A 24782-nucleotide genomic window follows, 5' to 3' on the forward strand; every position below is an offset into this window, starting at 1 on the left:
TCAGCCTGAGGTGAAATTTCAAGCGCTAACATATTGGCGACCATACTGGGGAGAACATTCAATTTGTTGATTGTCTTGTCCCAGTGCATGAAATCAAATTGCAGATCTGATGCTGATGGTGGACAACAGTCAGATACATATGCAGGCTGAACCATTCACCTGGCGACTCCAATTCGATCCAGACATTCCAACGCTTGTTGATCCATTCATGCAATGGAAGGGTATGTGGCAAACCCTACCCTGTGTGAAGCTGTAGAAGAAATAAGAAAGAAGTTAGCAGATACTGAATTTGATGAAGATGTTTTCAGTGCCTTGCTTCAATGCTTGAAATCTCTTAAGGTCTTCAAAACTAGTGGCTATGAGTTAGTTGTTGAAAGAATTGAAAAGGAGATTCGAGAATTAGACGAGCAAATTCAGTCATATGATTTCCAAGACCCTAAAAAGTTCTTGGAAATCCTTCCTCATTCGCAACAAGAAATAACAGACTTGCCTATAGATGTATACATTGACAATGTGCAGCTGGAAGTATGTGTTGCAGAGTTGGGGCAGCCAACAGAGTCCGGCTTCCGTGATCCTATTGCGGCATATATGGACATGTTTTTCAGTTTGATTGACAGATCAGACTGTCTTTTCCGTGACCAGGGTCATTACGTGCATGAAGGGCTGCCAGCAATTACCTCTGTGACCTCGTGGAAGCATTCTCGAGCGGCATCAATCTCAGGTTTACTTGAATGGTTAATTTGGCATTTTAGTATTACCTGATCTAGTGTTTGTACAGCAAAGTAGGGTAGCTTTGTAAATAAATAAGCAGCCATAAGGGCAGCATCTTGTTTTAGTTTGCTTGAAGATTGTTTTCAGTTTCAGTTTGAAAATTAAGTCAAGAGTTGTGTTGATGATGACTCCATTGCCCAATGGGTGAAGGCACTGTCTGCTCTCCCAAAGTTCTGCGGTTCTTGGCACCTCCACGGAGTGGCAGCTGCCATCCCAAGTGGAGCCGATGTTAGACTCCGTCTCATGTCAGAGATTGATTCTTCTTCAAAACCCTGTTTTGAAGAAGAAATCATTAAATGTGTTGTTTCAGATTATGTAATTTATTCTCCAGCTCTTCAAAAGTCAGCAGCAACTTCAAGCTCCTATCCCTGCACAAGCACAATTCAACATCATCAGCAATTAGAGGCAAAAATCTATTTGTAGAAAGTCTTACTGGAAATCCCGAACAAATTTCATTGTCACAGCTATTGAATTAAATGATTGTGTTAGCGCTGGGAATGCCCTGCTGTTCGTTGGAGATCAGGAGCTAAGCCAACGTGTCTTCATGGTCCTGTATCGCATGTCATCAAATCAAGATCTTGCAGCTTATGCAAGTGAAATTTTTAGCTCAAAGGAGCACACTGATCTCTTGCTGGGGAAAAGGTTGTTGGACATGCCAAAATTGATGGATGTTTGTGCTATATATGGGCATGATAATGCAAAAGCTAGCCCGATCATTGGTTATTAATGCCCTAAAATCACAGCCAGATTTAATTTATGAGTTAAAGGAGGTAGTTCCTCAGTTTCTACACATAGTTGAGACAATCCACCATCGATGCTGTTTTGCATTCGAGGCCCTGCCTTCCTCAGGAAGAAACTTGACTTCAATGGTGGGACAACTTCATGAAGATTTACTGGAGGTTATGGACTTCATAAATGATGTTGTTGCTACTCTGGATGCTTTTGTGGAAGCATATCCTGCTGCTGCCTCATGTTTCATCTCACGAGGGTTTTCCAATGAAGATAATCGAGAATTGCTTTCTGTCTTGGCAAATATATATGATTTTCTGCTGCCATTATTAAAGAATGGTTTTACTTTGATAACGGATAATGCCCTCAAAGTCTGCTTCTAATAATATGGAGTTTCTTGTGCAACCACGCTTGAAAACTATGGGTGCAAGAATTGTAAAATGTGCTTGGCAGTTGCTTCACATATGCTATCTTCGTAAAACGTTTGGTCAGGAAGATTATCAGTTTCCAAGTACAAAGATCTTTCCAGCACAAGTAGAAGATCCAGTTGTTAGAGGAGATATTATAATACAAGTAGTTGGCGAGATGGCGGCAGGAAGCTCTGGTGGTGTTGATAAACTTGATGGTATCATTCGAGAGCATTTGAATGCTCTTTTGAGCTGCATCGATACCACATTGCGTTCCAACAAGGAATATCTTGAGGCCCTCTCTGCACGTATGCATAATTGGAGGGACAAGGATTGTTATTTGAAGGATTGCCCTCATCTGATCGTGGTGGCCTGCATTCGGAATGCGCAAAATCAAGGATGAGATATCCAAGACAAGGTAATAGATAAATTGCGAGAGAGATTGGGTGGACGCAGCAAGCAACCTTACCCAGCTATGTATTCAAGCATATTTGGGGGTATTACCACTGATCCAACAATGATGGTAATTCCTATTGATGACCGCATGGTTCACCGAGGGCATGGTGTGTTTGACACTGCTATGATAATTGATGGTTATCTCTATGAATTGGACCCACACCTGGACCGGTTTCTGAGATATGCGTCCGTGGCAAAGATTATTCCTCCTTTTGATCGCTTATCTTTAAGGAGCATTCTCTTGCAGACTGTAGCTGCTTCACATTGCAGGAAAGGATCTTTGCGATATTGGTTAAGTGCAGGTCCAGGAGATTTCTTACTTTCCCCTGCTGGATGTTCGAGTTTTGCATTCTATGCCATTGTTATTGATACAGAGACAATCAAACAGGATACAGAGACAATCGAACAGATTGAGCGTGATGTAAAACGTACACAGCCAGATATGCATTTTTCTCTGGAGATTGTACATTTGCAATTGAAAATCAGGAAGCATTGAAGCGCGATCTTATTAATTTTCGCAAAGCTGAACCCGGGGATTAGATATGTGCAAGGAATGAATTAAGTCGTAGCACCATTATTTTATGTGTTCAAAACAGATCCAGATGAAACTCATGCAGTCAATGCAAAAGCAGATACGTTTTTTTTTTGTTTTGTTCAGTTGCTAAGTGATTTTCGGGATCACTTCTGTCAATAGTTGGAAGTTTGATCCTCTGCTCTCGGAACAATGATAATGAAGAACAGTTACTGGAGGAAAATAAATGGAGATGCCGTATTAGAGCGCCATGTTGCAATGGGGTCTTTGATTGTAGACATCTGTCACAGCAGAAAACGGGGTCAATTCGCCTACTTTTATCCTCAGTGCCGATTCAAAAGGATCAGCGCTCCAGTTTATTAGCCATCAGAGGATTTCAAGAGAAACGAATTTGCCTATTTCGATCCTCAGTCATGATTTCATGAGATCTTTGCTCCAGATTTTGTCTCTTAATAAACCAATCGTAAAAGATTTAGAGGAAAGCTGTTCTATTTGTAGAATGGATGAAACGCTGTTTTGTTAATTTTTGTAATGTCAGTTTAAACAACACCCTGTTTTGGGTCGATCTGTTTTCCTACAGATAGTATTATTTTAATTGAAAATTCTTAGTGTGAGAGGGTGAGAGAGGGGAGAGTTCTGAGTGCTGAGAGCTGGTGGAGAACAGAGCTTACCATGTACAGTTTTTGGCAGAGAGTTTAATGAAATTACACAGCTCTGACTTCTGAGATTCCTGTGGTATGAAAGTTAGCATGAGTTTTTCTTCTGTTTCATATGTAAACTGTTATGTTTCATTTCACTTCATGATCATTTCTAATTGAACAAATGAAGTGTTAAGGATAGAATTCATAGTATTATATGCTCTACCTTTAAGTTTGTTCAATATTTAATGTTTTCTACTGTTTAAGGAGGATTCAAAGCTATTGTTTGCCCTCCTTAGCTCCTCACCAGTCTTGCCATCCCATTTAAATCTAGATTTGGTGTTAAATTTCTTGCCTACCTTGCCTCAGTCGGTAATCTGTGTTGTTCATTATATTTCTCTGTTCAAGCTGTGATTTTTCCCATGCAGCCCAGAACAACCCCGTCATTTAATTAAAAACCCATTTTCATCAGTTTACTAGCCTAATATCAGTGTTACCTTATTGGTCATCTCATCTATTGAAGATTTTAAGAGATAGACCGGAGAGAGCCTTCTCCTGCCCCGTAGGGCTAGCTACGAGGCTAAATGGTTTGATGTTGCCTTGAGGTTTACCTTTCTCAGCCTGAGGTGAAATTTCAAGCGCTAACAGTGACTATCAAAATTCTTATGTAGAACATGATAGAATTACAAGATCTATAGTTGTTGCAATATTTCAAATCTTTTGAAGTCACAAACACAATAAGACCGCAACTCAAAAAGTACTTAGATGCTTATAAAAATAAAAACGGTGATTAAGTGTTGCTTGCTGCTGAAAATATCAAACGAATTATAGAGCTAAAACAACCCTAAACCATATATGAAGAAATAGAAAATATGAAAACTTGTTGTAATACAAAGAAAGATTGGAAAATTAAAGTAACATAAGAAACATTATAAAACACTTTACACATACATTCATGATGAATGAAAGAACATTAGGGTGCTACTTTAATTTGGGTTCCACCATGATATCTTGGATGAGAAGGAAGCAAAAGTACATAGCTTTAAGCATGACCGAGGTAGAGTACATTGTTGCTAGCATGGCTAGCTGTGAGGCAGTCTAGTTGAGAAAGCTCTTTGGAGAACTATTTGAGTAGGTCCTGGATATGACCATGATATATTGCGACAACACGAGTGGGATCCGATTGGAAGAGAATCTTGTATTTCATGACAAGTACACGCATATTGAGATTAGATATCGTTATATTCGATATATGGTGCAGATAGGAGCAATACGAATCCATCACATTTCAATTAATGAGCAGATAACATATATACTCACTAAGGGTTTGTCTAAAGGGAAGTTCTTGGTCTTTAGAGCTCAGCTTGGACATATGGGTATGCCCCTCTTGGGTAAGGGTCTTGACCAATCGAGAATACTTAGTGTGCACTTCTCCCCTATTGAGCTCTGAGGGTGAGGAATGGAATAATAAGGGTTCCTGGGGTTGAGGGACCTCTCGATAATAGGATAGGGTGTGATCCTTACTGTTGGGCTGTTAATATGTCATTATTATTATTAATTTATAACATCTGTTTCATCCATTTCTACTCTTCTTTATCATGTCATTTATCATAATTTATTATATAATTCTATTTTATAATTATTTACGCTCTTATGGATAAATATCATTTCTTCTCCTTTATTTTTAATAAATTTATGATTATGCATGATTTTACCAATGATGGTTTATTAATAAATTGGTTGTAACATCACTCACCATTTTAGCCTCCAAAGATATTTTCCAGATTGAAGATTTGATCATTAAATGTGCCAACTCATAAATTCGTTGGAATAAGAAGTGACGATTTTGCATTGAACAGATTGGGTAAATGGAGAAGAATCTGGAAAATCCGAAACATGGGTTTTGTTTAGAACGGACCACATTAGTTTTGCAACATGCAGTTTCCCCAAATTCGGCCCGTACTAAGAGAAACGGAAGGTTCTCTGAAGACATTTTTCTCAGATTCACTGTATGGTCATTTTCCAAATTATCTCAGCTACAATGCCAAATTCAACCTGTTCCTGTTGAATGATTGATGGAATGATATTTTAGATATGATCTTACTTATCAATTTGTTGAGAACAATCCAATTGTGTAATATAAATCATGTTGTAATCATCTCTGTTGTAACTGCTCTCTACTCTCTCTCTATTTAAATGAAAACAGAGATCAGAGAAGGGGATTCAGAATTAATGATTGATTATTCATGATGGAATAGATTATGAGAGATTAAGTCAGGGATTATTAGAGATTGGATAGGATGGGATAGGAGGAAAGGGGGATTGTTGCATTACCATTGTAATTCTCAAGGCTTTTGCTATTGTAACGATTTCACAGCTTGATGATTAATAAGTAAAAGGGTTGTTGTTCATTCACCTTATTTGAAGTAGCCCAGCAGCATCCGTTGGCGGCTAAGGGCCCACCGTCTGGTGGATTAAGATACTGCTCTGTATTATATATTTACAGTTCCAGTCGTGTGATGGTTTGATTTAATTCTTATTTCTTTGAATCGTATTGCTTTACACTTTCATGTTTTTACAGCGTGTTGTTCTAATATTTTATGAAATTGTTTATTGCATAAGCTGTGACTGAATCACGTGGTCATTCATTTCCATCATAACAGAGATTATTATCCTTTTCAACTTATATTGTTATGCTGTTCATTTCAAATATAAAGCTGTGCTGTTCATATTCAGACTTTGATGTTCACTACATATTGCGGTTCATTTCTATTGAAATAGCTTTGTTGTTCATTCCTACTAAATAAGCTTTGTTGTTCACTTCTTTCCTGCAAGTATTTGGTTTTAATTTTAAATATTATTGCAGTGAGTGTGTTTATTCCATTTCTGTTAGCAGCATTATTGATTTATCATTTCCAGTTAATTGCTTTAGTGTGGATTGAAATATCAACAACTGTAAAGAACATTGACTATAGCTGTCTAAGTTCTCAGATTGGAGATCTTGCCTATGATTAATTTTTATTTGCATCAATTTACAGGGGAGAGAGTTATCATTACTGAGTCCTCGACTGATTGTTGTTTGAGTGAATGATTTAGTTCAGAACATTTCAGTTTCTTGCTGTTCCAATTAGATTTTGTTTCTAACATTCATTTATCTTTGCATTTTTAAGCACTATATTGCAAAACATTACTCTTGAGTAAATAGCCGCCTCAGACTAAGTACACTCTTGAAATAAAAAATCATCCCCGGGTTGAAAATTAATGTGAAGGTAATTAGGGGTTAAAAAGACACCTTTTATCGCTCAACATTTTGGCGCCGTTGCCAGGGAGAGTGTAGCCATTTCTAAGGAGTAGTGTGCATTTGATAAGTGTCTGCTAGGAGAGAATTGGGTATTAAAAACGGAATGTAAGAACCTGTGTACGGAGCATGTAACAGCCCTGCTGCCCCGCCCGCTTTCCTGCAGATTTGTTGATTACTTAGGGTAGAAATAAATGTTTGAATTTTTGCGTGAATGACTAAAGAAAAAAGACATAGAAATTTTGAAAAACAAATCTCATGATTTCACTTAAGTGGTGATGTAAACACCACCCATTTCACTAATCAATTGACAAGAACATTTGAAGAAGGAGCCTCAAGAAACACATGAAGAAAATCTTCTATTATGGTAAGAAATGGGTCACATTTCTACTTTTGAATTCCCTATCAAAGATCTAGGAGGAGTAACACAAATGCACATAATTCCCCCATCTTCTCTACCAAATTTTCATGGCTTGACAAATGAAGATCCAGATACATTCTTATTTGAGTTCGAAATATTTTGTAGAGCATATGATTATTGTACTAATGATCAAAGGTTGAAAGTGTTTCCTCTTACTCTAAAAGGAGGAGCTCTCCGATGGTTCATGAGCCTAGAAGGGAACTGCATTCAAACATGGGAGGACATGAAGAACATATTCTTGAAGAAGAACCAGGGCTATTGCAAGAACAATGAAGATATTTTTGATATGATACAAGGGGAAGATGAAAGCTTGGAGGACTATGTGGAGCAATTTCATTACAACCTTCAAAAATCAAAGCATAAGCATTTGAAAAAAGAGATCTTAAAAACACTCATACTCAAAGGAATCAAAGATGAATTTTTAGAACTCTTAAATCTCATAGGAAAAGGTGATGTTTTTCAGTTGTCATATGATGATTTTTGTGAATTGTGCATAAGGTATTCAAGAGGAATCTCCAAGGCTGGTAAGAATTCTAGAGATGTTTGTTCTTTCTTTTCCAAATCTGCTACAAGAACATGAGACATAAGAGCTGAAATCAATGTTTTATTTGAAAATTTTAAAGTTGATTTTATTAGCTCTCTAAGTTCAAAATTGGATGCTTTGCAGGTTCAGAAAAATCAAGAATTTAATGAAGTGTTTTTTCCTCATGACCGAAAGGAGCATCCCATAGATAGTTGTTGTTTTTACTGAGGATGGAAGTAGCATATCAAAGAGATGAGGAAGCTGCAACAAGGTCAAAACCATGGAAATCATGGCCTACAGGTATGGTTCAAAACACTTCTTCTCTGTTCTCTTACTTGCATAATCCATTATGGAATACTAATGTGTTAGGGTAGCCGTGTCAATCTCAAGATAACCACCACCAATCTTTTCTACACATTTGGCATGGTTTATCTTATGATTGCATGACTACTCTCCCTCATCTTGTAGCACAAACACATTCTCCATATTTTTCACTAGCTCTTCCACAAAATCTTGCTTGCCTATCAAAATCATCCACTCAACCCAATCAACTACATTATCAAAATGCTCCATTCTGTACACAATTTTTTGCTCAACTCATTCCACACCCTCACCATAATAAACCAGTACAACATGCTTACAGTGTTGAACTACAAAATTTAGCCATCTTTCCCACCTATTCTATCTCACATGCACCATTGGAGAAAACTCATATTGAGATTCAAAATTTTTCAAATTCAAAAATTGTAGAAGTTATGGAAAAAAATGAGGTTTCTTCTAGTTTGCATCAACAAACCATTTTAAAAGCTCAAAAACTTCATGATATGATGGATATGGGAAATCAACAAAGTAAAGGATATATTGAAGATTGGTTTCACTCCATAATTTTTTGCAGCATCACTCCATACTTCAACAATTTTTGACACCATCTTTTCAAGGGAAGTTGACTTCTCATACCCTAATATTCATTAATATACATTTTTCAAATTTGGGTATGTACATATTTGAAGCCTTATTTCGAAAATGGTTCCACTAGAAGTACTCTTATACGTAATCATATTCATTTTTCAAATCAAAATAGGTTAGTGTAGAAAATAAAATAAAAAAAGAAATAAAATAAACACATTTTTTTAATGTAAAAATAGTTGTTTTTGTTGCAACACGCTGTGGAAATCAATATCGGTGATAATTTTTTTTAATTCATTTTTGTATGTAGATGAATTATAATGAAAATAATAGTTCTACAAACACTCATATTCATTTTTATCATCGATTTGGAAAAAATGCTTGAATATCATATTTTTTGGCTTGTGGGCTTGATGAAATTTCTGAAAACACAGTCAGGACAGTCATGTTTTGAGGGGCCAAAAGGGAATATTTTTAAAACCTGTTTCTATCCTAATTAGCCCTTGCTATCTACTTTCCAACCCAATTTGAATCATTCAATTTGGATTTGAAACGAAAAAGTTAGAACTAAAACATTGATAGGTGTCTAGCGAGCAGCTCAGGAAAAGAGTTGGGACACTCTGTTTTTGGAGGCCTAAGTGACTATATTTTAAAAACCTGTTCCTATGGTATATTACTCTATGAATCTAGTTTACAAGGCAATTTGAATCACTCATTTTCGATATCGTATGAGGAAGTTATGATTAAAATATTGACTGTCTATCGTAAATCAGCACTCTTAAAACTCTGTCTTTCCAGCTATTCCTTAGAGTATTTGACCTATAAATTATTTTTGTCTTCAAAACCTGTTTTTATTGGAGATAAATAAATGAATCTACTTTCATTTTCAATTTGAATCATTCGAATCCGACATCAAACGAAGAATCTATGCTTAAAATATCCACTGTTGTTCTAAGCGGGGTAATCGAAAATGACTATGTTATGTAGGTTGTTCTAAGTAAAATTGACATATCATATCATTGAATTTTTAAAACCTGTTTCTATTGGAGATATACCTTTGAATTAGCTCTCATCTGGCTTTGGAATCACTCAATTTGGACAAAAAACAAAGAAGTTGTGATTAAAACACTGTAGGTTAGCATGATTGGCCACTGCTCTCCCGCAAGTGACAAATAAATTTTACTTTGTTATTTTCTCCGTGGATTTGTTATATATAGTAACTACTTGTTATTTTTTTTGCATAATTCTTGGATCTGGTCATTGTGCTTTATAGGTTGTTGTCTATAGACAATGAACAATATTAAAAAGGATCTTAACACTTGAGGGAGCCCCCTTTGGTTCAAGGGCCAGCTTAAATCTAAAGATTGGTAGAGTTAGTTTCTCGGCATAGTTTCACAGCCAAGAACTGCCTTCAAGGAACATATACAACATGTGTTTCAATCTATTTTCACATATGAAGTGTTGTTTTCATCCGTACTTCCTCCTACAAGTGTTGTCTTTTTGTCACAAGTGGTGTTTCTATTGAATCTTCACGTTCCATGAACTTTCACCTTCTAGTCATGACTGTGACTGAATATATAAACACTTGAAGCTCTTATTTTTCAATGTTAATATGTTCTTAAATTGTTGTTGACCTTCACTTAGAATTTTGGAGCTTGTCTTTCGGCCAAAGTGCACTTCTCGAAAATAGAGACCCTATTTTCACCAAAACTACACCCAAAAAGAAAACCCTCCCTTCTAGAGCACATGACACATATCTAAGTAATAGTGTGGCGCCTTTGTCTAATAAAACTGTGTCTTTCACCCTCACAATGCCTCTCTAGCACACTGTGCACTTCCAAGCATCAATCTGTCCTCTCCTTGCTCATTGTGATCGATCTTGTGCCCAAGCAGTCTCTCTCTCTCCACATGATTGCATGGCGTAATTTTAAGCCTCATTTAGGCCTTGTCTGGCCATTGTGATCCTGAATTGTGCCTTCTCCTTTACCTTGGTGCAATGCACAATTCTAGTAGCTAGTCAAGCTACCATGTCTTAGTTTTGATAGGCTTTTGCTACCATCTTTCCCATACCTATCCTTAATCATTGTCTTTTCAATAGTTTGCATGTGATAGCTAGTAGATTTCTTGAAACTAATTATTGTTCGCCATGAGTGATTTTCCAATTGCAAGTGTTACAGATACAAAAACAAATTGTCTCTCATCATCTATCGAGACAATGCCTCCTACCACTTGACAAGCTACTTCAAAGAAAAATTCAGAAGCTAGTACTGATGAGGAAGTGGAATATACAAATCCAATTGTTCCTATACTATCATACACACAATGCTTTATTAATAAATACTTGAAAGTCTCATGGAAGGGCATAAAAGATGCTTTCATGCAAAAGAAACTCTTAAAAAAACTGGAAGACAAGAGGTCCAGGATACATAGAATGGAATGCATATTCCCAACAATTCCTTATGAAGAAACTATCAAATGTATGTTGTTCCATATGGATAGCAAGAATCTAGTTCTCAATAGTGAAAGAATAAATGAGATCACCACCTACCATCTGCATGACATACATTCTTATTACAAGATGGTAACCCCCAAGGAATATTTGAATACTCAATTGTATGCAACCTAGGAAAACTTGAATACAAGGAAACCTTGAAGTCGTGGTGACATGAGCTTGTAAAATGCTTGCAGAGACCAAGTGCGATCTACCCGACCAAATCTTTGAGAAACGTTTACCAGTATCTCATGGTGATGTGCTACAAATTACATTGGCGGAAGAATGCAAAATACTTTGAGGAGAGTTGGGTGTATTTTCTCAACCTAGTTGTTTAAAGAGGCAAAGTATTCAATTAGGTTGATATCATCTCTCTTGAACTGCAGCTTCACATACCTTAGGCTAAAATAGCTTTACAAGCCAAACAAACACCAGAGTTCTACATGTCCACTTATCTGTTTGATGGAATCTATTCTCGTTATGAGTTCATAGGAATGAAGTGGAACTGGACCCCTCATGAGAAGTTGTTGATCTACTTCCACAACAGACTGTTACCAGAAGGTAGTTTTCAAGGTGTATATACACAACTGGCTGAGCATTTATTTGTAGTCATCAACAAGATGATCTTTGAGATTGAACCTCCCCACATGAAAGATGAGGTGAAGGAAGCACTTTATGATATTTTAGAATGGTTTTCTTCACCGTAGGGCACATACATCAGATGCTTTAGGTTTCAAACAACCCTTCACCTTATGTCGAGGTATATGAACAATAAGGTGGTCTTGCAGGAGGTAGCCTATCAATTAAAAAATCAATTATTTGCACAACTCCAGAGAAGGAAGAAGGCTCCTTGGTCCTATTTTCCATTACGGATTGGAATTTATGAGCTTAAGAATCTGTTGATGGTGCTAGACCCACCAACATTCAAGGGATCTCCCCGGTATGAAATCCCAAGTAGCCCTCACACTATTTGGTGTAGGAGTCCCATCTGGCACGATGGCCTGGTTGCCATTATGTTAGAGATTGCCTTAGCTCTTGTTGTTCAACACATGAGAGTGTTATTCTTGTAACTTCAAGAAAGCAAGGTGAGTGTGCCTAGTGAGTGCGTAATGTAACTCTGTGTCTGGGTTCTATTGCTATCTAAAGGGGGGGGATGTAAAGTGAGCCTCTTGATGAGAGGGAATAGTCCCAACCCAGGAAGAAACACATGCGAACAACAACAAGGGTCTATCCAGCATCCAGCAGATACGACAGTCGTGAAAACCAAATTTCAAGGGAAAACATGTACACCATCCAATGGAATAGTCCACACAAGGGTGACGGTCATTAAAACCAAGAAAACACAAAGATGGTCTATCTAATGTCTAGCGAAGTAGTCCACATGGACGTGACAACAATGATAAACAATACAACACATCTTCAACAATATGAGTACTAAAATAACTGAAGTAGTTCAACTATCTTAGTACAAATTAAGAAAACATGCATTACAAACATTTAAAGAATAGTCTTACAAATGGATACAAAACATGCATTGAAAGGTGCTGGCTTGAGACAGGCTTCTAAATTAAGTAAAAGATCCAAGACACATATGTACACCATACATCACTAGTCCCAGTAGTGTGACATTGGAGCCACTCCTCTCTCCTCAACGAACAAACTACGAACTCTCAAGGTTGTGGGAGGAGCCAAGGTGAAAAGTATTTTGCTTATACAATGAGGCAGTATATATAGCCAAGGGGAGTAACTAACCCTTGTGACTCTTTGACTTCCCTCATGACTGTTTGACTTCCTATGACTTTACGACTTTACATGACTCTTCAACTTCATATGCGGGTCTCTTGGACTTCAACTTTACATTTCATTGATTACAACAAGTATTCCCATAGTAGTGATGTGGCCGAGACAACTCATGACACAACTCGACATGACACTGCTCACATGTATTGGCTAATTGTGGTGTCTGTGTCGAGCTATTGTACTACTGAGTGATGTTATTCTCTCGGTGTAATATGTCTTCACCTCCGCATGGAAAAGTGCGTGGGGTCTTCGATGGTCTTGGTCTTTGCTTGATGGTGCATATGAATGCGTCCCTTTTTCTCACTTGCTCGATGTTCGTCATGTGTTCATTCGACTACGATCAAGTCTTCTAGCATGTGCTTATTTTCCATCTCGTTCATCATTGTGCCATGTTTCATCGATGTACCTGTTCCTGCAATATCTCATGACGAGAAAACATCAAATCCAAAAATATCCTAGTCTAGCATGATGCATTGATTTCTGTTTGGGTGCAGGTGATCGGGAAAGGGACAAGGCACTGAAACTGTGCAGAGAACAACACAAACTGGGATGTGAGGCTTTGGAGCACTATTGGGAAAAACTATACAGATGTCATTGGGAGGCAGATTTGCATAATCTGGGACAACTATGATAGCTAGGAGGCAGAATTGCACAGTTTTAGGGAGCAAGGCCAAGTGGGGTGTCAGGGAAATGTTGGGCCAATATGCGTAATTTTAAAGGGGAGCACTGGGAAAGTCATCCAACTAGGATATGCACAATTTCTCTGGGGAAGACAGTGCGGGCAACAAGAGGCACTGACAGAAAAATCTGTGTCATTTTCTAAAGGAGAAAAAGATCGAGCTACAGGAGCTACTGGTCAAAATTGCGAAATCTTGGGAGACAGTCCAATTCTAGACACAACTGTGCAATTTCTGGGTTGATTGCAAAGCGTGGAATAAGGGCTAGTGACAACCAGATCTGCGCAATTCTTTGAGTGAGAGTAGAGCAAGTCAGTAAGGAAGTTTTTCTGAAAGTTCTGCATAGTTTCTGGGTTGATTGTAGAGCGGGGAAGAAGCGCAGGTGAAGGATAGCTCTGTGCAATTCCTAGGCTGATTGAAGAGCGGGGAAGAAAGGTAAGTGAAGGACAAGTCCGTGTAATTACGAAGCTAATTGTAGAGCGAGGGAGAAGAGCAGGTGAAGAACAACTTTGTGCAATTTTGGAGATCAGTACAACCCTGGGTCACAGCTCAAGTCATTTCTCCAGTTGACCAACGGAAGGCTTGATGGGAGATCTTGCGGGAAGCGTAGACTAGATTGGGTTCTGGGACAACTCTTGCACAGTTCTGGGAGACAGTCAGCTAGCTCATTTCCAAAATTACACAATGTAGGCTTCCTGGAGGACAACCTCAAGCTTTGCGTAGTTCTGGGAAGTAGGACAAAGTCACTGAGATCGGGTCTGTTTGACGGAGGGTTGTCTGGTCGACATACTTTCAGAAAAATTGAATAAGTGTGAAAGAAAGTGTACTTGTGCATACATGACAATGTGATCACACACTTAGCACAACTTGATGACAAGACACCTCAAACCAACAAGACAACATGTGCTCAGTGAGACTGACTCAAAGGTTAAGAGCGACAAGTGCGACAATTGAGATATGTCTTAGAATGACCGTAACAAGACTTGCGCGACAGTGTTTACAACTTTGTGTGTTAGTGTGACCGATGTCGATAGAGAAAAAACAACTTATACACACAAAGAGAACCCTTCAAAATTGCTAGAACAAACTCGCAAGAATGACATAGCGATCAACATGCCAAAAGACAACCGATGGTCGATTAAGAAAAAAGGGTGTGAAAACTTGACAAGAGCTCATGGAATGAGCCTGCGTATTTGCGATCATCAAGGGGAAAAACCAAGGAAGGCTTTGAAAGGATGCAGGCCAAAATTTTGGAGGGTGTTGCAACCACTACAACACTTGGTGACACACTAATTGAATACCCGCTTCTTTGTTTCAGTTCATTTGCAGCACAGGGCCTTGGCCTTTCAGGAAGTATTCATTCATTGTGCGGGTTACTTTGGATTCCCCACTTACCCCATGGGAAAAAATGGTTCAACCTGTACCAACTTAGTCAAACACAACAAAATTTTCATCTAGATCATAATGTTTCAAAATTAGGAAGGGTAGTTTGGTTTGCGAGCTTAAGTTTTGCAGAGTTTATGTTTTCATCTCTGGTGTTTCTCCACTACCAGCAGGCCTGGACAGTACCTCGGTGGAGTCACGTGGGAACACAAGCATCTCTCCACTACCAACGAGCCTAGTCAGTACCCCAGTGGAGTTGCCTGCTTCGACTCTCTGCGCAGGAAGCCTTTCTCTTCTTTCGCCTTTGTATTTTTTGAAAAAGGAATGTACATAGGCACTTATTTATTTTTGGGGCAGAAGAGGGATCCTGACTTATTGAGAGTAGAAAAGGTTGTTCCTTCAGAGAAGCATGTAAGACCTTTGATTTAGGTTTGCTCGTTTAAATTTTTCTCATTCTTCGTTTCTATTAGTTGGATTAAGCTTGAACACACAGAGCAGAAGAGTGAGTATAGGCACGGGTTTTCCCAGTTTGGACAAAGGTTCATGGTTTGACCAGAGCTTCCCTTACATACAGATCATATTTTCCGTCAAGGCTTCATCGGACAAAAGTTACAACCAAGCACAAAGCATACGAACATAGGACTAGCCAAGTGCTGCAATGTCACAAGGCTCTTTAAACTCAGCCACATACTTATTCAAAAGCCAAAACACAGCATATGACAACATTTATTTACAAAACAAAAAATGACAAGACAACCAAAACAAAGCAAAGTGAAACAAAGTAAAACAACATAACAAAGTAACAGAGAAACAATAAGCATGTTATGTACATAGGCAGGGCACGAACCCAGATCATTGAAAATAACATTTTAAATCTTGGCCATTGATAGGAAGGTTGTCAATCCTCCCATCAAGTGATTGCAAGTGATACGTATGTTGGCCAAGTTTTTCGTGAACCGTGTATGAACCAATCCACAGAGACTGGAACTTCATGTTTTTGCCTTTGTCTTCATGGGGTTTATCCCACTTCAAGACTAAGTCACCCACAATGAAGCTAGCGTTCCCTGCAGACTTACAATTGAACCATCTCTTGATATGGTTTTGGTGGAGTGAAATTTTTTCTTTTGCTTTCATCCGTTCTTCCTATAACTTGTATAATGTGTCCATCCTTTTCTGAATCAATAGACACGGCTTGCCTCGGGATTCTTGGGATAACTGGAGAGCAGGCAAGTAGATATTGGGTGGAAGGATGGATTTTTTTCCGTATACAAGGAAGTATCGAGATGTGTTCAGAGAGGGCTTGGGTGTAGCTTAGTTAGCCCAAAGTGCATTCACCAAAGCGAAATGCCAGTTTCACTGCTAAGAGTAAATGGTATTTTTGATGATGCAAATGATATTTTTGTTTGTCGATTCGGCAAGATCATTTCCCTGTGGGTAGTAGTTAGATGAATGTTTAGGCAAAATACCATATTGCAATGCAAAACCATATCGTTTAATGAAGAGAAGTAAGTTGCATTGTCAAAAAAAAGTGATACAAGAACGGCAAACCTGGAGATGATGTTTTGCTGAAGGAAGCTGATGACTTCCTGGTCGTTCACTTGTTTGAGTGGAATGGCTTCCATCCACTGCGTGAAGTAATATGTAGCAGTCAGAATGTAGCGGTGCTACTTAGATGAATGCGGGAATATTTCCCCAATGATGTCTAATCCCCACTGTTGGAATGGTTCGTCCACTACAATAGGCTGCAGCGGGGATGCTGACCTTCGAGTTCTTCTGGTACATCGTTGATAGACTGGGCACTTGCGGGCATAAGCGTGTGCATCCCTAAACAATGTGGCCCAGTAGAAACCGTCTCTCATGACTATATGCGCAGTTTTATTACCCACGAAGTGACTTCATATTGGTTCGTCATGCATGTCCAGTAACACTCTCTCTGAATCTTGTGCCTCTAAGCACTCGAGAAAAATTCCATTGTTGTGCTTTCTGTAAAGCACTCCGTGCACCAACTAGTAAGATAAGGTTTTGAGGTGAATTTCCCTCTTCTGTCGCATGGAAAAGTGAGAGGGCATGGTGTCGTGCTCAAGGTACTGGCACACTTCTTCGTACCAAGAGTTGTCATGCGAAGTGGGTGGTTCTCACTCTATATTATACATGTTGATTTCTTGCTCCCAATCGGCGAGCTCTTCTTCCTCTTGCGCTTGTGTACTGCTTATGTTGCAATTTTGCAGAGACCGTGATCCTTGATAGTGTGAAATGGCTTGATATCAAGATCATATTCTTGCAGTCCTGTCATCTAGTTCGCACGTCTTTCACCCAACTCTTGTTGAATGAGAAACGCTCTGACTACTAGGTGTGGCACAAAGACTATGCAATGATTTTTCAGCAGGTAGGGTCTGAAATGTTTCACTGCCTTGTATACAACATATGCTTGTTTATCCACAATGGGATAGTTGAGCTCGGGTCCCTACATGCTCACTCTCATGAAGGAGATGGGATGTTCATTGTTCAACTCATCCTTTTGTGTGAGCACTGCAACGAGTGAGTTGTCGGAAGCGAATGTATAAAGCAAGAAATATTTGTTGAAATATGAGCTGTATAGTGTAGATGCATCTTCTATTTCCTGCTTGATATAGGTGAACACATCCTTTTCCTTCTTCCCCCAGCTGTAGATTGCATCCTTCTTGATCATGTCTTGGATAGGTTTGACAATTTGCACATAATCTGAGATGAACTTCCAGAGAAATTTGATCTTCCCCAAGAAGGATTGCATAGTTTTCTTATTTACTAGGTGAGGAATCTGCGTGATAGTCCAAATTCGGTCAAGATCCACCTTGCTCCCACTCTTGGCGATGATATTTCCAAGGAGGTTCCCCTCAAAAACTACAAATACGCTCTTCTTGAGATTGAAGGATATCCCGTACTTCCAACATCGCTCAAAGATCTTCTTGAGATGGCACAGGTGGTCTGAATACTTTCTAGAAAAGGCTATCACGTCATCAAGATAGACCACCATGCTCTATCCGATGAGCCCATGGAAGGCGATGTCCATAGCACACTGAAAGGTTGCGCTAGTGTTTACCAACCCAAATGGCATTCTTTTGTAAGTGAACATACCCCACTTGGTACAAAAAGTAGTTTTAAGTCTATTAGGTTCTACTACCAAAACTTGGTTATATCCAGAAAATCCGTCAAGAAGAGAGAACATTTCAACTCTAGATATTGTCTACAAGATGTGCTCCATAGACAACTATTGGGTCCCTATAATACTAGTGATTACCCCATTACTATTGTAGTTATACCCCTTATTAATATTGTTGTGCCCCTATTGCCCCCATATTGTTATTACTGTGCCCCATAGAATCCCTCTATTGTTATTTTTGTGGCTTTATATTATTATTGTTAGGTCGGCTGGATTATATTGTGACTCCTTAGACTCCTATATATAGAAATGAGGTTTTGTCATTTGTATCATCCAAGAATTGTTCATTTATGTAATGTAAAGGAGGTTGCCCCCTCGAAGAGGCTGAATTCTAAGGCGTTGATCTATCTTTTCTATCTTTTCTTGAGCTGGTTTCATAACATTTGGTATCAGAGCTTTGGATTCTAGGGTTTCGCTACTCCAAACAGGTCATCGTGGAATTTTCACTATAACTTTTTTTCTGTGATGTTTCAGAAGTCGCAAAAAAAACCCATTTGAGAAGAAATCACGCTGAACCTTGGGTCCGAATTTCAGAGCTTTTCGCGTGATATTTGCGGAGATATGATCTGAGGAAGTTGGTATTTTTGTAGACTCCTGAATTACATTCAAAACAGGTGACCTGGGGAAAATCGTCATAACTTTCTCTCTGGGGATCGGATTGAAGTTTCGTAAGAAGGTATAGAAAGAGGACGGACTCTAGTTTCTTGTGGGTGTTTTTTAGATTGAAAGGTCGAAACAGTGACTCGTGGCACGTCGTACAAGTTCGCTCTACTGAACTAGTCTATAATCAAGTCACTGTGGGAGATTTCACATAACTATTCCTTGGAGAATCCAATTTGGGTCAGACTTGTGGCATTGGGAAGAGGACACAAAGGGCTACTACAGGTCACAAATTCAGAACTAGATAATCAGAAAGTACAGAGATACATCAGAGGAAATATCGAGCTCCTACAAAGTGAAAAAAGGTGTGTAGATTTTCTTTAATTTTTGCTTAAGCTTGGTTTGAAAATTTATTTTGAAGGAATTCAAAGGGCATATTTGAGAATTATTATCAGTAACTGATGCCCCAAGGAAAGAAAATGCAAACACCTAGTAAGGAACCTGAAAGCTCTAGCATGACTCATGAAGAAGAAGAAGAAATGCTATATGATATATCAAAATTACAAGAACAAGTGCAACAAGTGTCACTTGCACAAAAAGCAACAGAATCTAAGATGGATGGTTTAAGGAAAGATGTAGAAGCTAAGATGGATGGTTTAAGGAAGGGTGTAGAAGCTAAGATGGATTGTTTAAAGAAAGGCGTAGAAGCTAAGATGGATGGCATGGAAGCTAAGGTGAATGGCATGGACACTAAAATTGATGGCATGAATGATAAGATGGAAGAACTGAAGATAAATATGAATAAGTTACAACAAGATTCCAGTATGTCTGATACATTTAGCTGGAAAAATGATTCGCTATGGTACAAAGATCGCTTATACCTCTGTAATAATTCCCAGCTAAAACAAAAGATTCTTATGGAATTGCACACTTCTCCCTTAGGAGGGCACTCAGGATTTTTAAAAACTTACCACAGGGTTAAGAAGGAATTTTTTTGGGATGGCCTTAAATCAGATATTCAAAAGTTTGTGGCGGAATGTTTGGTTTGCCAACAAAATAAAGTTGAAACAATTAAGACACCAGGTCTATTACAACCTTTATCCATTCCAAGCCAATGTTGGGAGGAGGTTTCAATGGATTTTATCACAGGTTTACCAAAGTCTGAGGGAAAGAGTGTCATCATGGTGGTAGTTGACAGAATTACCAAGTATGCACACTTTTGTGCATTATCACATCCATTTAAAGCCAGTACAGTTTCTACTGCATTTATGGAAACAATTCAAAATCTACATGGAAACCCAAAGATTATTGTAAGTGACAGAGATCCCATTTTCACTGGAAATTTTTGGACAGAATTATTTTCTTGTCTTGGTACTCAGTTAGCTCATAGCTCATCTTATCATCCTCAATCTGATGGGCAAACTGAGATAGTAAACAAATGTTTGAAAGGATATCTTCATTTCTTTGTATATGATAAACAGACACAATGGGTCAAATGGTTGCCTTTGGCTGAATGGTGGTATAACACTTCCTTCCATACAACAACAAAAATGACCCCATTTATGGCACTTTATGGGTATCAACCACCATCCATCACATCATATTTAAGAGAAAATTCTAAGGTTCAGGCAGTGGAACATCACATCGAACATCAACAACAAGTCCTCCAACTCTTAAAGGATAACCTCGTGTTGGCACAGAATAGAATGAAACAATAGGCAGATCAACATCGCAGTGAAAGAAGTTTTGATGTAGGTGATTGGGTATTCCTACGGCTACAACCATATAAGCAAATGTCCCTCAAGCAAGCTAAGAAGGATAATAAATTATCACCAAAGTATTATGGTCCGTACAAGGTGTTGCAAAAGATTGGTACTATGGCATACAAATTGGAGCTTCCTGCAGCTTCTCGATTGCACCCAGTTTTCCATGTTTCATGTTTAAAGAAGGTTATAGGCGACAAGCTCCCAGTTCAAACAATATTGCCAGAACTTGACGAGGAAGGAAAAATTATATTGGAACGGGAAGCAGTCACAGAAACAAGAACTCGACAGCTACGAAATCGATCAATTTCAGAGTATCTTATCAAGTGGAAGAACTTATCCGCTGAAGATTCCACATGGGAGAATGAGAATTTTATGCAGAAGTATCCAGAACTACTCAAGCGTTGAGGACAACACTTTTTTGAAGGAAAGGGGCATGTTGGGTCCCTATAATACTAGTGATTACCCCATTACTATTGTAGTTATACCCCTTATTAATATTGTTGTGCCCCTATTGCCCCCATATTGTTATTACTGTGCCCCATAGAATCCCTCTATTGTTATTTTTGTGGCTTTATATTATTATTGTTAGGTCGGCTGGATTATATTGTGACTCCTTAGACTCCTATATATAGAAAGGAGGTTTTGTCATTTGTATCATCCAAGAATTGTTCATTTATGTAATGTAAAGGAGGTTGCCCCCTCGAAGAGGTTGAATTCTAAGGCGTTGATCTATCTTTTCTATCTTTTCTTGAGCTGGTTTCATAACAACAACATAGGGTAATTTTCTTTGTCTGAGGCCCTATTAATATTTTGGAAATCTACGCACAGGTGGATTTCCCCGGACTTCTTCCTTACAAGAACTAAGTTTGAAACCCAAGTAGAATGAAAAACCTTGTATATGATCCAAGCAACCAACAACTTAGTCAGTTATTTCTATATGAGGGGCTCAAGTGATGGATGGACTTTTCTAAGTTTTTGTTGAAACAGATTAACCCTTTCTTTGATAAGAATGATGTGTTGGATTATTCACGTGTCATATGTTTTCAGTTCATCCTATGTCCATGTGAATACATCCTGGTACTGTCTTAACAGGCGGACAAGGGCTTGTCGCTCCTCTGGTGTGGAACATGTACCGAGTTTTACGAACTTCAGATCTCTTTTTGTTCCCAAGTTAATTTGTTCGTGCATCAGTGTAGAACTGTGGGTTTTGGTGTTCCTGGGCCCTTTAAAGCGGTTTTTCAAGTCATAGAGTTTCTCAAGTGACACCACACCCTTGGGGATGGGGTTCCCTTTGCTATCATTAGTTTTTTCTTGCAAAGACTACTCGTGCACGTCTTCATATATCATTGCATCTTTGAAGACATCAATGTTGGCCATAAGATTCATTATCTGTTCATCATCATCAAAAACACGCAAATTAGTGATGTTGTAAAGGGATAGATGGTTTATACAAAAATTCAATTGTGAATCTATCCCTAAGTGGTGTCATCCTAGCAACTGCAATTGCGAGAGAATCTGTAGCTGCATTGCATATTCTTGGTACATATATGATATTAAAATCTTGGAAATTAGAAATAAGCCACCATACCTCTTGCTGGTAACCTTTAAGACAAGGTGAGACACAGTCTATGGTGTTACATACCTAGCATACCACAATCTCTTAATCACCTACCACTTTCAGCATAGCAACATTGAGGCTGAGGGCTTTGTGCAAACCCAAGATGAGTGCTTCATATTTAGCAGTGTTGTTTGTGCATTCGAACTCCAAGTGGCTTGAGACTAAATGTTTTCTTTTCCTTGGGTCGATAAAAACACACCCGGCTTAAGAGCCATCCTGTGTTTTGGATCCATCAAAATACAAGGTCCACAAGTCGTCTGTACAAGGACCGCTTGCCACGCTAGTACTGCTAACACTACTGCTACTGTTATCACCCCAAGAAACTCACCTAGGTTGCATATCGGTGATGCTTGGGAACATTACAAATTCAACCAAATATAGTTGGATAAATGGTGGATGAATGGAACAAATGCTGCATATTCAAGCCAGATAACCACTTCTACTATGATTGACCCCAGACATGGGTGAACACCCCTAGACTACAAGGCTTTTAACCACCTATTACTCACAGTTTGAGGATAAGGTGATAATGGAGAAGACTGACCACACCAGCAGATGCACAGGACCCTGTGATGGCCGGCTGCAACTAGTTAAGAGGCCTGTAAATCTAGTTTCTAATGCACACACAGGATGACAGCTCTCTAAGCATTAAACAACAAAAACCTGCACACATGTTCTATGATACTTGCTAAATCCTAACACAGAGGTGGGATGACAACCCCTCTGATGCTAAGCATTCACAACAATAGAACAAATGCAAACAGGCATAGCCTGGAACAAGAAAGAGAAGTGGAAAGTGAGCAATAAACAACAAAAGAAGCTTGTATTAGCTGGAAATGAAGACCAGACGCTGCAGGTTACAAAGTAGTTATAGTCTCCAGAAGTTGAACCTTACAATAGGGTTCTCTTCATCTAACACTCATCAATCGGATTACATCTCTGTTCTGGGTATATATACAATTTGTTTACAAAATTGCTCTGCTAAGCTATGCGTGGAGGAGCCCATAAATGGTCACCAACCGCATTTACATTTATAAAATGGGCCTCTGATACAAATCTGGCTGTGCTGTAAATGGATTTGACCTTTCTGTTGCTCTGCAGTCCTCCTTGGTGCAGGTGGCGTGAAATATGGACGAAGTCCATGACTGATAAATGCTGATCTGTTTGAGGCAAGTCCTCGCCATACTGCGTATTGAATGCGGTTGCCTGTACTGTTCCCTGTCTGCTTTAAACAGCTCCGCGCCACTGAAAAATACCGCCCATCACTGCTTCCATGTTGACTTTTAAAAGGCTCAGGCATGGTTTATTCATTATCGGGTCCATCATTTGGGCTGCAATGCATACTTCAAGCTGGCCGATCCTTTGTTTCTTTATACATGAAAAATGCTACAAAATCATAAAACAATGGCTCTGGCGGACCTGCAGTTTTAATAAAAATTATTTATAGTCCCATCGGGTCCGACTTATCGGATCGGAGGCATGTCATATGTAAAGGCCCTGACCATTAGAAAATGCCGATAGTGAAATCACCCCGAACCCGATAATTTATCAAAGATAACTTAAAGCGCCATCGGGTCCGAGGTTATCGTATCGCAAACATAACCATTGAAAAGGCCTCCTTTGTATTTTCTTTATACAAAGAAAATACATAAAAACAATGAAAAAGCGACGGGTGCGGATTTGAAATAATATGCAATGGAGCGTTGTACATATATCGGGTCCGACCCATCGGATCGGAACATAACATATGTGAAGGCCCATCGGATCGGAACATAACATATGTGAAGGCCGATATGAATTGAACTGTTATGCCTGCAATTTGAGTTTTTTCTTGATTTTAAATGTATTTGCAGCCTTTGAGAGTGCTTTGAATCCATTTTTGATCCTTTTGCATAGCAGAGCTAATAGCTACTACTATTACAAAGTACTATACAAGTTTCATTTTCACCACTTGGGAAAGGAAGGAGACCCAACTATGTATCTAGTGGTGTGGGGCTCGGTTGTACAAGATAGCACCCCAGCTGCATTTCTAGAAAGCAATTGCTGAACAGAAGTTCTACGAAAGCCAAAGGTTCATTCTGACTGTCCAAGGGAGTAACGTTGTGTTTCATATACCTCTCGGACAACACTCGAATCTGGTTGTTTCTGCCCTGATACGGAAGCCATAAGTGTGACCAGTTTGTAGTGAAATATCCTTGCAACTTGCTTGACTAGTCTCTATTGAGCAGTAAACCATATGCTTCCGGGATGTCCATGATCACAATGTTGATGCACTGGTGAACTTGCCCGTCGAACGATAATCGGATGATCACATCTTGGAGTTCACCAATGGATGGTACACATGTTTGGTCGAGTTAGATGATCTGTGTGGCTGTACTGCTCCATTGCACATTGATATGCTTAGTAATGGACAATGGCATGAAATTGAATGATGTGCCAAAGTTAACCAAACAGTTGTGGACATTGAAGTTGAATATTTTGAATGATAACAAAAAATGGTGGGCAGAGCGAGTTCGCTTCTTCCCTGCGAAGCGCATTGAGTACAGATGCGAGTGATATGGGAGACT

At 38.9% G+C, this 24782-nt stretch overlaps 1 pseudogene; it reads left to right on the top strand.

Annotated features, from left to right (window-relative positions):
- Positions 1 to 2382: 2382 nt before the first annotated feature.
- LOC149163547 (D-amino-acid transaminase, chloroplastic pseudogene) lies at positions 2383 to 2859 on the top strand (annotated as a pseudogene).
- The last annotated feature ends 21923 nt before the right edge of the window (positions 2860 to 24782 follow it).

This window comes from Pinus tabuliformis, chromosome 5_1, assembly GCF_031772625.1.
Source record: "Pinus tabuliformis cultivar Carrire ecotype Pingquan chromosome 5_1, CPIR1, whole genome shotgun sequence".
NCBI lineage: Eukaryota > Viridiplantae > Streptophyta > Pinopsida > Pinales > Pinaceae > Pinus > Pinus tabuliformis.